Below are 14,973 nucleotides of genomic sequence, written 5' to 3' on the forward strand. Positions count from 1 at the left end.
CTGATAAGGCTATTGGCGTTATTAAGGAGATCTCTTCAAGTGCCTTCAACATCACAGGAGTATCTACCACACATTCTCCTGTTTTCTCAACGTTCGTTGAGCACTCAAGGAAGAAAGTATCAGTTCCTATGTCCTATAGTAGCAATCATCCTCTCCCGCACTGGTGGATAGACGTAAGACAACAGTACTGCAATAATACTTGATCTCGACGATGTAATCGAAAATTCATACATAAAAAAAAGACGACTACCTTATGGTGTAATTTTCTGGGAATGAGTATCCATCATACATTCGTCCTAAGATGGAGTATACCACAACTCCAAGAGTTAGAGAGAACTGCTGGAAAGCGTCCAAAGCAACGCAACAAGAATGGCACTGGGTCAAAGTGAAATCGAATTGATTGTAACGAACTGAGAGGATTCATATTCGAAGATATGGATGTCATGATGAATCAAGGAATGATAATCATTGGATAAATGTGATGTGTTCTCTCATTATTCTCTCCTCCTCTCTTTTATAGTCGTCTCTTTCTCTTTCTTTCTGATATTTCAAGTCTTTTCCATCTTTTAATATTTAAGTCTCTCTTTCTCCCTTTCTGTTCTTTCTCTTCCGTTCTTACCTCTTTCTGTCTGTATTTCACTCTTTCTCTTCACCTCGTCTCTTTCCACCCTCCATCTGGCTGTCTTCATCCCCCATCTTCTAGCCTCTCTATCTTCTCTATTTCCTCATCTCTCTTTGTGCCACCATTTTTCTCTACTTCCTTCCTTCTAACTGTTTACTTTTCCCTCGTTTTCCTTTAGCCTGAGGTTTCAGACACACGCCCCTCTCTCACCACTACTCAACACCCCAGCCATCATTCCTCATCCAGCAACTTAACACCCCTGCCCCCCTCCGCGACCCCAACTAACACCTCCCTGTAGGCCTAGCACCAAAAACACAATTTTCATGAGAAGTTTAGGTGTGGCCAGCGGCACCAGCAGCGTCAGTGAGCGGGTCTCACCGGTGGAGGTGTGTTGCAATACACTGACACAAGGTTAGGTTAGGTGCCTGAATTCAAGGTTGCGTTAGGTTAAGTGGTTAGATTTTGGATAGGGTGGATGATTAGGCTGGTTATGATAGATCTGATTGGGTTAGGCAAGTTGGTTTAGTTTCAGGTTAGGGTAGGTGGCTAGGCAGGTTAGGGTAGGTTAGGTTAGGTTACGTTAGGATGAGTAATTATATATAAGGTTAGGTTAGATTAGGCGTTTAAGGTTCTTGCTAGGTTAGATAGTTAGACTAGTTAGGCTAGATTAGGGTAGGTAGGTATATCTCAGTTAAGATTGGTGGTTAGGTCTGGTTAAGTTTGGTTAGATTAGGTGGCTGAATTCATTCTAGGTATGTGGTTCACCTTGTTAGGGTCAAGTTAGGTATTTACATTTTAGCTAGGTCAGAGTTAGATGCTTAAGCTAAGTAATTCCAGTCAGATGGTTAATCTAGGATGAAAAGATGACGTAGAAAACTTAAAGATAAAACAGGCCATTTCTTTAACGTGATACTGAAAGAAAAATAAAGAGAAGAAAAAGCTTAGAGCCGGCCAGAGGCGCACGTCACGGCGGCCCCAGCCATCAGTTGCCGCCCTGAGGTTGGCTGGTCCGTGCGCCGGCCGTGTGTGCTCCACATTGAGGCTCCCGCTTTGATAGCAACCAACTCTTCCGCTTGGATTCATCGGGAACAAATTCCATTTCAATTATCTTTACTGGGTGAAAAAAGAGAGAGAAAAAAGATTAAAGTAAATACATGTGGACTTTCAAAGTAATTCCAGTTGGGCCTTCCAGCTCTATGTAATAGTACAGTTTGAGACATTAAAGCTGTAGTTTTTCCTCGAGTTTTTCCAGCAACGTCTTATATCTAATTCCCTAATTCTTTTCTCTCCCCCGATGACGACCATGTTGGCGAACATTTCTTTTTTTTCCTATGTAATACATCTCGGAATACGTCATTACATTTCTTTTTTTCCCCAGGGTGCTGAGGGCTAAGTCTATCTCTATGTCTAACTTCTAGTGTCTGCGTACCTGCAAAAATATCAACTTTATTTTACATTCCGCTACGAATGTTTTATGACTGTGTTCGTGTCTGTTTCTTCGTCTGCGAGGCTGTTTCACGTATCTGTCACCTCCTTTCCGTCTACCTCTCTCCGTCAGCGTCTCCCTCACCATCATAACTTCTGTCAATGCTTCGGTCCCTCTTTCTTTCAAGTATTTTCCGTGTGTGTGTGTGTGTGTGTGTGTGTGTGTGTGTGTGTGTGTGTGTGTGTAACTGCATCTGTTTCCGTCATTATCTTGTAGTCTGGCGCTGGGTCTGTGTCTCAAGCTCTGTCTGTGTCTACACACACACACACACACACACACACACATAAGAACTGAGGCCCCACGAGAGTAAGATCTCCCTCCCCGTACCGTACAAATTAGGTAATTACACACATGGCGCATCAGTCTGGTCTCCTCATTTGACGAACCACATAGAGTTGTTGGAGAGGGTCCAAAGGAACGCTGCAAGAATGGTGCAAGAAATGAGAGATAAGCTACGAAGAGAGGAGGGAATCCCTCAATCTACCCACACCGAAAGAGAGAAGGGGGAGACTCGATAATATGAACTTCAAAGAGGTCAATACGACGTTGACATACACCAGTTCCTGAGTATTGTAAGAGTATCGTGAACATGAGGGTAAAGGAATTAGGATGAACAGGTCAAGCAGTTCAATCAACAGTAAAGAGGCATGGTACGCGGGCTGAACGTAAGAAGTGCTTCAGTCGACGCTACTGCGCACACTATGATGGGTGAGCGAAAGTCTAAGGGATTTTCTCTATCAAGTTTAAAACGAGGACGATTAAGTAAGAGGAATATTCGAAGGTTACTGCATGTACTAGTAGGATGAACTGCGGTTAAGACAAGGCATAGAAAAAAAGGTGTCAAAGACCTTTACAAACATGGTGGTAAGATGTAAAAATCTCTAAAGAAACAAGGAAATATAGACAATTGTGGCAAATATGAGTCGAGTCCAAAACAAGACACGAAGTGGATTTAAAGAAGCAAATGGATATAATCAATGGAATAATCAATGAGTATACATAGATCTTCGAGTATGATAAGTAAACAATAATGTCTATTACTTGTAGTAGGAAAATACAGCTCTACACGGGAAATTTAAGAGTACAACAGGAATCAGTCGGGAAGACTGTTAATACAGTGGTAAAATACGAAGTAATAAAAACTGAGAGTTGATCACATGAATGAGGATGAAAGGGACAAACTCAGTGCGAGAAACTAGGGGCATCAGACCTTAAGACGAAGTGAGGATGACTGATTGTACTGAGGTTTCATGACTAGCTGGAGATGATGAGGAACACACGGACATGTAATGGGTTTATATAAACACGTACAAATCGCCAATGAAATTAGAGGCTAGATGGATGGATGACCAATGAAAAATAACTATATAGATGGACGTATTACTTGAGAATATCACTGGAAATCAAACTGTGTTACGGATGAATGTAAAGAACAAAGATTTCTTACATGGTGAGAAGTAAAAAAGAAAGGGAAAAGAGAACGTAGAGAAAAGAGAGAGTTGAAATCATGTCTCAAACGTGCGAAAGGTCAGGAAGGGATCCTATCGAAAACCTGGGATACGGTGGAACATATCCGCCCTGAAATGACGAAGGAAGGGTAAGAAAAGATCATGTAGCCTTTATTGATTTAGAAAAGGTTCTACGAAGATGAAGTACTGACAGATGTGCGATACTAAATAGTGTGTAAGACAACCAGAGGTTTTTAAGGATCAAGGATTTTAAGGACTCGTTTGGAGTGAAAACTGGGAAAATTGTGATATCAAGATAAACATCTACATACGATACAACCGTAGAACCTTTTTAATGGCTCTCGTGAAGCCACCACGCTACACTCGGAGCAGGATCTGAGAAACGAAGGATACCGGATTCCCTTAGAGCGAGAAGGTTCCGTCAACTGATGATGACACAGCCTTGCCGAAGGAGAATCCTCGCTCGCGGTGTAACAATTGCCAGGCGGGGCCCGGTAACACCTGAGTGAGGTACCAAGATAAGTCTATACATCTCCACAAGCCAAATCCTATCTCACCATACGCAACACTGTGTTTCGAAGCCTCGGCTGGCCTTCTATCCCCGTCCCCCGTTGCGTCACATTCTGCGACCACCATTTTGTGTCACTGGTCCAGCCCAACGTAGAAAGCCCTCGCGATTGTTGATCACTTCTGCGCATATGTGGGCACCTTCCATGACTTTTCTCACTTGCTTTTTCAGTTCTTTATGCATTGTTTAAGCTTGCCACCTTGGTAGGTCTCCGTGCTTGCCTACGTGGACAACAAACGCATTCGACGTCGTGTGGAGGCGTACATCTGCTTTATGTTTACTGATCCTTTTGGCCGTACCTCGCCCTGTTCCTCTAGAGTACATGGCCGCACATCCTGGGTGTGTGGTATCATCCTCCAACCCCACCCATCACATAAATAATCGAAACAACTGAAGGATCTGTTTTCGGTTAGTGTTCGGATGTTGGCTGTGTGTTCGGTAATCCTAACCAGCTGTCACTGCGGTCCGGCAACGTCAAGAAATGGCGAATGGCTACATCTTAAAGAGTATTATCATTACAAGAAGAGATAGACTGCCACCAAAATAGCTATCTATAAATCCTTCTCAGACGCATCTTACTAGTTGTAAAGATAAGCAATGAGGAAAAGAACATAAGCAAGGAGGAAAAAATGACAAGCAAGGAGGAAAAGACAAGCAAAGGAGAATAATGCAATACCATGTACGATTTATTGGAGACGTTACTTGTCTAGCCAATCAATAGGTACTAAATGAACGTTCTAACAATAAAGAATTATCTTTCAAAGTTTGATACGTTTTCCAGTGTATACTTTCGGGTATTCTTCTTTTTTTTTATCTTACATTTTTCAAGCATCCTTTATATATCGCAAACAGGTATGACTTTCCCAATCAAAAAAAAAAAAAAAGACAAAAAATTGTCTGCTTCCGCGCATTATAAAATGTTATGAAGGGTATCTCTGGGGTGTCGTCATGAGTATCTCTTCGGTGTTCAGATGAAGCTCACACCATGGATAATCATGACTATCTCTGGGGTGAATATTCTATCATTATGAATATATCTGGGGTGTTCTGATGACTAAACACATGGGGCCATCGTCACGTCATGAGTATGTCTGGAGTGTTCTGAAGAAGTTGCCACAAGGAATCGAGAATAACCGATTCTCTGGAGTGTTGTAATAGCAATGTGTAGCAACACTCCAAAAGTTGGGATGAAGTACAGAACTAATGATATCCGAAGAGGAGGTGGTGATGGTGAGGTGGTGATGGTGAGGTGGTGATGGTGAGGTGGTGATGGTTATGACGGGTGCGAGGGGAGATATTAGTGCGGAGAGGAACCTCCACATTTCCCCTAAATACGCTATAGAATAAAAAAAAAAAGGGGGGGGGGGGGGGAAGAGAGCTTGTCTCCGAAGCACGTGGGTACAGATGGATGCAAATGGGGCGTGAGCACGAGCTGCATAAATCAGGAGGGTACATAATGGGTGGAGAAGCATGGAAGAGAGGAGTATGGGGTGTTGCTCTCTTCCCTCTGCAGGGTCAGGGGTCAGGGTTCCAGCAGCGTAGACGTGGCGTCAACTCTGTCACTACTCACCCAGGTACACCGGTGCCCTACTTACGTATACTGGTACCCTAACCAGGTACAATGGTGCCCTAACCAGGTACAATGGTACCTTATCCAGTTACACTGGTATCATACCCACGAGCAAAGGTATCTTACACAAGTATAGAAACATAATTTCGATATGAACTCTCACCAGCAACACAACATTCTATAAGGTCCTCTACCTCTTCCCTTAGGTATGCTCCCGTCTCCCAAGGGCCCTGCTTCCCTTTATACCCCCCCCCCCCCCCCCCAGGTCTCAGTACGCTCCCAAACCCCTTACCTACCTTTAAATCCACATCAAGACGACTGCCAACCCCAAGTGGCGCCATCCACGTTGTACCACCTTCCTGCTCCCCTGACCACCTCCTTCTGCTGGGTCGTCCCCACTACGACCAACGACACTGTCTGTCTGTCTCTTAAGTCCTGACGTGTCGTTAAGTGACGGAGCCCATGTCACTAGTGTCTCCTGACAGTTGTCGTCTGACTGTTAGTTCGTCTATCTTGAAGGCGTTGCCTGAGTTTTGTTGTCTGTTTCCCCTGTCTGATGATCCTTGGCTTATATTTCACTGTTATTTCCCAGGTATCGTTGCTTGACTGCTGTATGTATGGCTGTTGTTCTCCCACTGTTGCTACCTAATTTTTGTTCCTTGATTGTTCTTCACTGACTTTAGTATCCCCTCATTCATTCTTTAAACGTCTTCCTCTGACTTTCCCCAGCTGCTGTTCCAGTAGCTGTTGCTGTCCTTTGTTTGTTAAATGATCTATCTTGACTGTTATTCTTATTTTCTTTTAGTTATCTCTTTTCTTTCCTTGAATATAGTTAACTGTATATCTTTGTTTCTTGACTTACTCTTCGACAGCTGTAAAATTAATAGATTTTCTTCCTTTGTTTCTATTTTCCCCACACATTTATGTGTTCATTTTTCTGTAGCAGTTCCCAGGCTACTGCTTCTTGAATCAAAGAAGCGTTGTGGTCGCTGTTTCCAATCTGTTCCTTCTCTACGTTTGGTCGAATGCTACTGCGCCTTAACTCTCTCTCTCTCTCTCTCTCTCTCTCTCTCTCTCTCTCTCTCTCTCTCTCTCTCTCTCTCTCTCTCTCTCTCTCTCTTAGACAATAGGCTAGAGCAGAAAAAGCTTCCCTAACACTTTTGCAATCGTGGGTTCAGGTGCAGCATGGGTCTTGGTATAGCCATGGGGACAGACATAGGGCATGGGTCAGATGCAGCATCGTGCGTGAGACAGGAATGGAGCATGGGTCAGGGACAGCACCTCTGGTTGACCTCCCTCATCTGTAAACATCTCGGGCACGAGGCAGGCAGCGGCATCACCCTCGTCAGTGGTGCCGCCGAGCCGCTCTGACCTTTCGGCCCCTCGTCTTGTAGATCCGTCTTCGTTGACGGAAGCTCCTGTCAAGGAGCAACGGCGGTCAAGGCGCAGTGCCGTCGAACAGGATGTCAGAGAGAGAGAGAGAGAGAGAGAGAGAGAGAGAGAGAGAGAGAGAGAGAGAGAGAGAGAGAGAGAGAGAGAGAGAGAGAGAGAGAGAGAGAGAGAGAGAGAGAGAGAGACTATCCATCCACACCGTTATTTTGCTATGGGACAGGGCTAGTAGGGAGCACTCACCACTAGTCTTGCTTCTCTCTGTCGCCACGTTCAATACATAATTATCTATCCTCCGTTCATCTAGGACTGACTTTAACCATACATCAAGTTTTCTTTTAACTGTAACCGTAGTTGTTCTATGCATCCTTCATATTTCTCCTGGTGGTGCACTGAGCAGTCTTGTCCCCTTTTTTACAGGGCTTTTACATAACAGTGTTTGACATGTTTTTGTCATATTCCATAACATTTTTGTAGATATAATTACTCTGCTTCCTTCCTCGTTAAGAGGCTTTTAAGTACATCATTTCCCGTTGATCCCTTCAGTTTGTCTCCATGTATAGATTGTCACATATCTCTTTCCTCTTGCTTTATAGTTCAAATTCTTCAGCCCCTTATAATAAGTATCATATGTTGCATTCCTCGACTGTGCCTGTGCAATGCTTCTGAATTCATTCTTGCTTGTTTAATCATTTGTTTGGATGGTGAACATACAGCACATTAGTAATTGTTCATACTTATATATCAAACATATTCATTAACAATTTTCTGTCACTATAAAGTTCTCACTACCATACCGCTCACTGGCAATGAATCACTAATTGCACTGCTAACATCTGCAAGCTATTTTTCCATTAGTTCTTCCCAGCATCACAGTTTTGTTTCTCAATCATTTACAATTTCAACGGCGAAAGAGATTCATTATGGTCAACTATTTCATCAATAAATTCTCTTTTCTAAAGCCCACACTGTAGAACATTAAACTATCAGCCGCTTCCTCCTCGTTTTACTTGTTTATAACAGCTGACTCTAAATACTGCCTGAGTAAGCCATGGCATTACCTTTAAATGTGAAATGTCCATTACTTTTCTATCAGTCTATATCATTCTCCTTTGTAATATCTTTCTTTTCTATATCTATTGATTCCCGATACTTTATACATTCTATCTTACCAAAATGTCTCTAAAATCATTTTTCGTCATACAGTCTTGCTGCAAAATGACTAACCTTTATTTCCCGAATTGTCACATTTGAGCGAGTCACTGCAGTAGCTTTCCGTTTCAATTTGATCATTACACCTTTTTTCCAATTGCCACTTTGTTTCCTGCATTCTCTAATCTACACTTTTTCAGGTTTAGTCTCTGAAGCTGTTATTGACATGCGTTGATCCCGCAAGTGCAAAAGAAAAACGCTTACGATGAGATTTTGTCAAAAGGCAGGCCTAGCACGTAGCTGTTACCGGAGGAATTCTAGGGTTATGAAGAATGAGTCGTGTGTGTTACGTGTTGTCAAGCGATATGTGTGTGACGAAGAGATTGGTAAGTTTACAGACAGCATGCCAGCAGCCCACGTGTGGATGAGGCAGGAAGAAAAGACAACTACGTGGGACAAGTGAGTGACACTTGACAACCAAAGATACCATGGCTCACCTGGGACAAAATGGTGACACTTGACAACCAGTGATGTTCCGGCTGAGAGAGAGAGAGAGAGAGAGAGAGAGAGAGAGAGAGAGAGAGAGAGAGAGAGAGAGAGAGAGAGAGAGAGAGAGAGAGAGAGAGAGAGAGAGAGAGAGAGAGAGAGAGAGAGATCTTGTACAGACAGACAGACAAGGACACTCTGGGGGTCACAACCTGTAACAGAAGCGCCACCTTCTGTAGTCACCAGTGTGAAGCTCCTCCCAGCGGGGAGCCTGATGCCTATCTGCAGTCCCCCCCGCCTGCTGGGGGAGGGAGAGGGGAAGGAGGAGGGCGGCTCTGCGGGGGTTCTGGGGTGGGCACAAGGTGGAGAAGGAGGAGGAGGAGGAGGAGGAGACGAGGGCTGGGGGATGGGACAAGAAGGGGTAGGATGGGGCTGGTGGGGCGAGGGAGTGGGGGTTCCGTCTGGGTTTGTGGAGACAAGGGTGGGAGGAGTTAGCCCACATGTTTACTTACGAGTTGAATTTGTTTTTGTTCTTCAAAATTTATGTAAGTAGGCCTAAGCAGGAATGTTTCTGTTAGTGTGTTTGCCCTCCTAAGAACATTTATGCAAGCATGTTGAAAATTGCGTAGGCCTAGACAGGACTGTGCTTATGTATTCCTCTACGACAAATTTATGAAATTATGCCCCACTTTGTATGTATACTACATGAATATATGTCATTGATAGCATGCATATTTCATTGCAGTTTTATGCATTATATGCAATTATGCGTTTCAGATGTATAATGGTTTTTCTTTTATAGGTATGTATGTGTAGGTGTATGTATGTATGTATGTATGTGTAGGTGTGTGTATGTATGTATGTGTAGGTGTATATATGTATGTATGTGTAGGTGTATGTATGTATGTATGTGTAGGTGTGTGTATGTATGTATGTGTAGGTGTATGTATGTATGTATGTGTAGGTGCATATATGTATGTATGTGTAGGTGTATATATGTATGTATAGGTGCATGTATGTATGTATGTATGTGTAGGTGTGTGTATGTATGCATGTGTAGGTGTACATATGTATGTATGTGTAGGTGCATGTATGTATGCATGTGTAGGTGTATGTAACGCCGTGAGTGACAGCGCGGTGGAATATATGATCAGATAGACACCAAACACCAACAGAACCATAGGCATCAACAGAAACAACAGAAGACGTCAACAGAACCAACGATATCAACAGAAACATCAGCAGAGCAAATAAAATCGACAGAAACAGCAGTAAACGTAAACGGAACCAACGACACCAACATAAACAACAGTAGACGTCAACAGAACCATCAACGCAAAACAGAGCAACGTCATCCCTTGCAGTGTCAACGTTAAAGCCAGGGAAACGCCCCTTTAACGCCTTCCACAACCACACTGCTTTCAACACTTACAGAATCACCAACGCCAACAGAACCTGTCACCAATGCCAACGGAACCCCAGCAAACATCATCAAACCGTTGTCCTCACCCATGGAAAAAGTCGACGCCAACGAAACCAATGATAACGAGATTAAATCGTTGTCAACGTCCAACAATGAGCGTAAAAGAAGAATCCCCTCAATAGCTGTAAGTAAGATCCCCTTCAACTCAGTCAAACAAGAACCTCTCTCATTAGCGTATAATAAGAACCATCTTAATAGCGTAAATCTAAAACCCCTGGACTAGCGTTAAGTAAGAACCCCCACCCCTTCACTAACGTTAAATAAGATCCCACCTGCCTAGCGTTAAATAAGAACCTCCCCTGACTAGCGTTAAATAAGAACCTCCCCTGACTAGCTTTAAGTAAGAACGTCCTCAATTGCTCACATGAGAGCGAGTGAAGCGGCATTAACACACTTACCTTGTCAAATTATCAAATTATCTTAATAGTGGCAGATTAGCTACCGCCTAGTTGGAAACGATTTTTTTTTTTCTTTATCCAAGGGTGGGACAAGCTAAAGGTGTTAATGGTGAAGGGCTTTCTGTTCGTCAGTTGAAGGGGGGGGGGGGTAATGGTGAGGAGCTGTCTGTTTGCTGAAGGTGGGGTTGTTATGGTGAGGAGCTGTCTGTTTGCTGAAGGTGGGGTTGTTATGGTGAGGGGCTGTCTGTTTGTCTGTTGAAGGAGGAGTTAATCGCGAAGGGGTTGTCAGTTTCTCCGTTAATGGAGGTGGTGTTTTGATAATGGGTGTCTGTTTATCTGCTGAGAGAGTGTCATGGTGAGGTATTGTTGTTTATCTGTTGAAAGGGGAAAGGTATTGGTGAGGAACTGTGTTGAAAACTAATGGTGTTAATGGTTTGATTCAGAATGTCACGTCTCTAATTACATACATGTAATTACTTAGTTGTACTCAACGGTGAGGGAGTTCTACATTCGTGGGTCCCTTTAACTCTACAATCATACAGCTTCTTTAGTCTTAAGTATGCTGTCCATATTCCTAGTTCCATCATTCTGTGCATTCCATTCAACCACTACTCTATATATACCACTTAATTACATCTTTTCTTTCAAAATTCTTGCTTAACATAATGTTATGGCCTCTGGATGTTCTATCCTGGCATCTTCTGAAGAAATGTTAGTCTACGTCACCAGACTGGATTAAAAACTTAAACCCCTTACCTTTCTCTCTTCCATGGTGTACAAATTTAAGGCTTATATACCCTCCCTGACATTCAGCCGTCTCTAAATTCTGGGAACATCTCTGTTTCCCTCGTGTGGACCTTCTCTATTAGTTCTCCTTCAGTTCCTGACTGCAGTGACCAAGTCTGAGAAATTTAATGCAATTTTGTCCTCATGCACTATGTTAATAACTTGCTGTTTCTAATTTTGCCAGCAGACAATTCGTCACCTTTTCTCTCCTCCTTATCTAGGACTCAGGTGACATGTTAGGGATAATGTCGACTCCCAGGTCACTCTCACACAGATTCCTGCAGCTTATTTCCAGCAAGATAATATTCTTACTGATTCCTTCTTTCGCTGTGTCCTATTCTTATCATTTTACGTTTACTACAAATGAATTCAATCATGTTTAAAACCAACGTAAAAGTTTGCCTTAGTCCCCTTGTTAAGTGGATGCAGTCCTCCTCTCGCATTTTACTCCCCTCATTATCTTGGCATCATCCACAAACATATTCAGGTAGAGTCCAAACCTTCTGACTAGTCGTTCAAACACACCAAGAAGAGCAGTGGTCCCAGAACAACACCCTGTAGCATGCCAGTGGTAATCTTTACTCAAGTCCAGAAGGCTCCTCTGAAATGCATCCATTGTTTCTTTCCACAGTAATAATTTTCTATATATCACATGAGTCTCCTCCATTCTTTTATAGATATTACAATGGTTTCCAAGACCTCCTCCTGATTCCGTGTCGCTGGTGCTGGAGCCATTGTCTTCCACTGTGAAAACGCTTTTGAATTTGGCATTCAGCTCCTCACATGTACGTACTTACGTCTGTGTCTGTCCCTTTGCTTACTTGTGTGTACGTGTGTATCTGTATGAATATGCATGCTCACACACATACGTGTCTGTATGTAAGTGTGCATGTGTTGATATATGAATAAATTTACGAACATATGCCTGAAAGCTTACATACGAATGTCCATACACACACAATAAAAATACGTATACATGCACACATTAGCCAAACCATAACACACCAGCCCTGCTAAATCCTCTGTTAATTTCTTGCCGAGGAACAATCCAGTTCGTAAAGGAAACCATTGTGCCTCCGGATGCTCCAAAAACGTTTTTGACAAGGCCTACACACGTCTCAGGCCCTTATGCCTTATATCTTCCATCTTGTCTTCACGTTTATTCAAGGCATTGTTCACCATCTTCACACACCCACACAAATGTCTTAAAGGAGTTTTCCTGGTTTTTGTCAGGGCCTGGAGGCGAGTTGCACCCGTCTTTCACACGGGTAATTTAGCAAGCACAATGCATGTGTTTGCAACTCTTGATGCTAATAATAATAATAATAATAATAATAATAATAATAATAATAATAATAATAATAATCTACATGTTGATAATAATGATTTTGCGTCTACATCTTTCCGTGGAAAGCTTACATTGCCGGGAAAATGCCCTGAATCCTAAGCTGGCTAGGCCGATGGGATGAAAAGACAAAACCGGTTCCGTGCCCAGAAACTGCCGGTTTCGCACCTAAAACAGCCAACGGAAAACATCCGGCGCCGTACACAGACCGCCCAGCATCGTGCTTAGAACAGCCACCGCCATTCTTAGAAGAGCCGGTTTTGTGCCCAGATCTACTGGCACTGTACTTCATGAAGCAATGAGCCCGTTTGATCTTGTAGAGCGTAGGGGGATTTGTTGACAAAAATCGTCAGTTAAAGTTCTGATGTAAGTGGCACGTACCTCGTTATGATCGTGCTGACCTCATGCTTCACTGTACTAAATGTGGTATGACAGGATGGAGAGGGTAACTGCTGGCCTTGTGGGTCTTCACGGTACCGTATGTGTGGTCTGGGCTGTGATGACCACGGATGGAGAAAAGCCATCGTCTCCATGAATTGTAATGATATTTTTTTTCAAATGAGCTTATCTACACCGTCCTTCCGTTGTTATGCGGGATCGCGGGTGATTCTCCTACATTTAGCAGCGTCACTGAGGATGGAATCAAGTGTGTTTCTGTAGTCTTGTTTGTTGAAGATTACTTGAGTGCTGGATTTATCTGCACGGCGGACGATAGCATCTTCATTGAGGCGTAGTTCTTTGGCGGCTTAAGTTCAGGGGTGAGGACCTTGCTGTTGTTGTAACTGCGTTGTTTTGTGCTCTCTAAACGCAGCTGGTCCTGTAAGTCACTGGAGACAGTTATAATGTTGTCGTGTGCTAACTTGCTCAAGTGTCTGGTATAATATCCTACGTTCGGTCTTCAACTTTGTCTTGTCAGTATAAATAAGCATAAATCAGTGTAAATTAGCTCACATCAACAGCTAACACAGCTCTGGGAGACCTTCACCTGACCCCCATCACGGGATACCACAATCCGAGCTACATATACTGTGATGTAAAGAGCCACAACAAGCCCTACTTTCCTCTGTGTCCCATCACAAGTCGCAAGTCACTACCCCCTGCACACAGTACAGTGAGGCACTTCAACAACGTCATAACGAAATACATGCCAACTTAAGTCATCGTATATTCAACCAAAGACTTTCTGTAAATATCTACAAGAAAAAGGGAAATACTTAACGCACGACTACGTTCCTATCAAGAAAATAACGTACATACTCCGAGGCAATACGTATTCAGAGACGGGAATGGCACAACGACTACAATAGTTATTATCTACGAGGCCATAACTATCCCAAAAGACAAAAGAGAACAGTATGATATCTCACCAAGATATGTGGAGATAGCCTTTGACACAGCGTGGCCCTTGAGACTGAAATACACACCATAACAATTCATCTTAACCACCAAACTTCGTAAAAATAACAGCCAACTTCCTAACGACCGAAAGGCAGACATAAAAAAAAAAAAAATCAAAGAACTCCCGGGCCAGCCAGAACCTTCAACCTTTTTAAGTGAGGTTCTGCAGGGCAGCTGCATTTCACCAACACTATATACAGTTTATACTGCAGCCTTGCCCGCTCCTGTTCAGGGAATCAAATACCACATGTACGCAGATGAAATCGCGCAGCTGATTAAATACGAAAGAAAAAAGGTGAAAAGAAAAAATGTGGTAATAAGAACAAAAAGTAAACACACACACACACACACACACACACACACACAAATTAAACGTATATGAGAATTTTCGGAAAATGCCAAGTCAACAATATTTCCAAATCATTCTGGTTTCCAAATTCTATCTGGAGACTATCACTGCGACTGAAAAACATAGATCATGCAAGTAACGGCACAAGGTTACACTTGAAAATCAAAAAAAAAAAAAGGAAACAAAAAGCCAAAATAAAAGCAAAAACCAACTAAGCAAAGTAGGTGATCAATAAACTAAAGAAATCATGAAAAATCCCAAACGAGTAACAAATATTTGTATAAAACCCGAGTGCGTCTAGAACTCGACGACCCGCCTATTTCTAATCACGGTCGTTCAGACAGCGTTCACCACCTCCAAGCAATCCGAAACATGTCGGAAGAAAATGGATAATAAAGATAATCCAAAAATCGAGGCCAGGAGAACCACCTCTCCAGAAAGAGGCCATAACTGGTGGTCCAGAAATCACCAA

General features: G+C 42.9%; 1 protein-coding gene across 4 annotated transcripts in view; it reads right to left on the minus strand.

Annotated features, from left to right (window-relative positions):
• The window catches only part of LOC139761648 (immunoglobulin superfamily DCC subclass member 4-like), a 265,177-nt gene that overhangs the window by 98,562 nt on the left and 151,642 nt on the right, over window positions 1–14,973 (minus strand). The gene's annotated exons all lie outside the window — the stretch shown is intronic.

The sequence above is a fragment of the Panulirus ornatus genome, chromosome 41 (genome assembly GCF_036320965.1).
Source record: "Panulirus ornatus isolate Po-2019 chromosome 41, ASM3632096v1, whole genome shotgun sequence".
In the NCBI taxonomy this organism is placed as follows: Eukaryota; Metazoa; Arthropoda; class Malacostraca; order Decapoda; family Palinuridae; genus Panulirus; species Panulirus ornatus.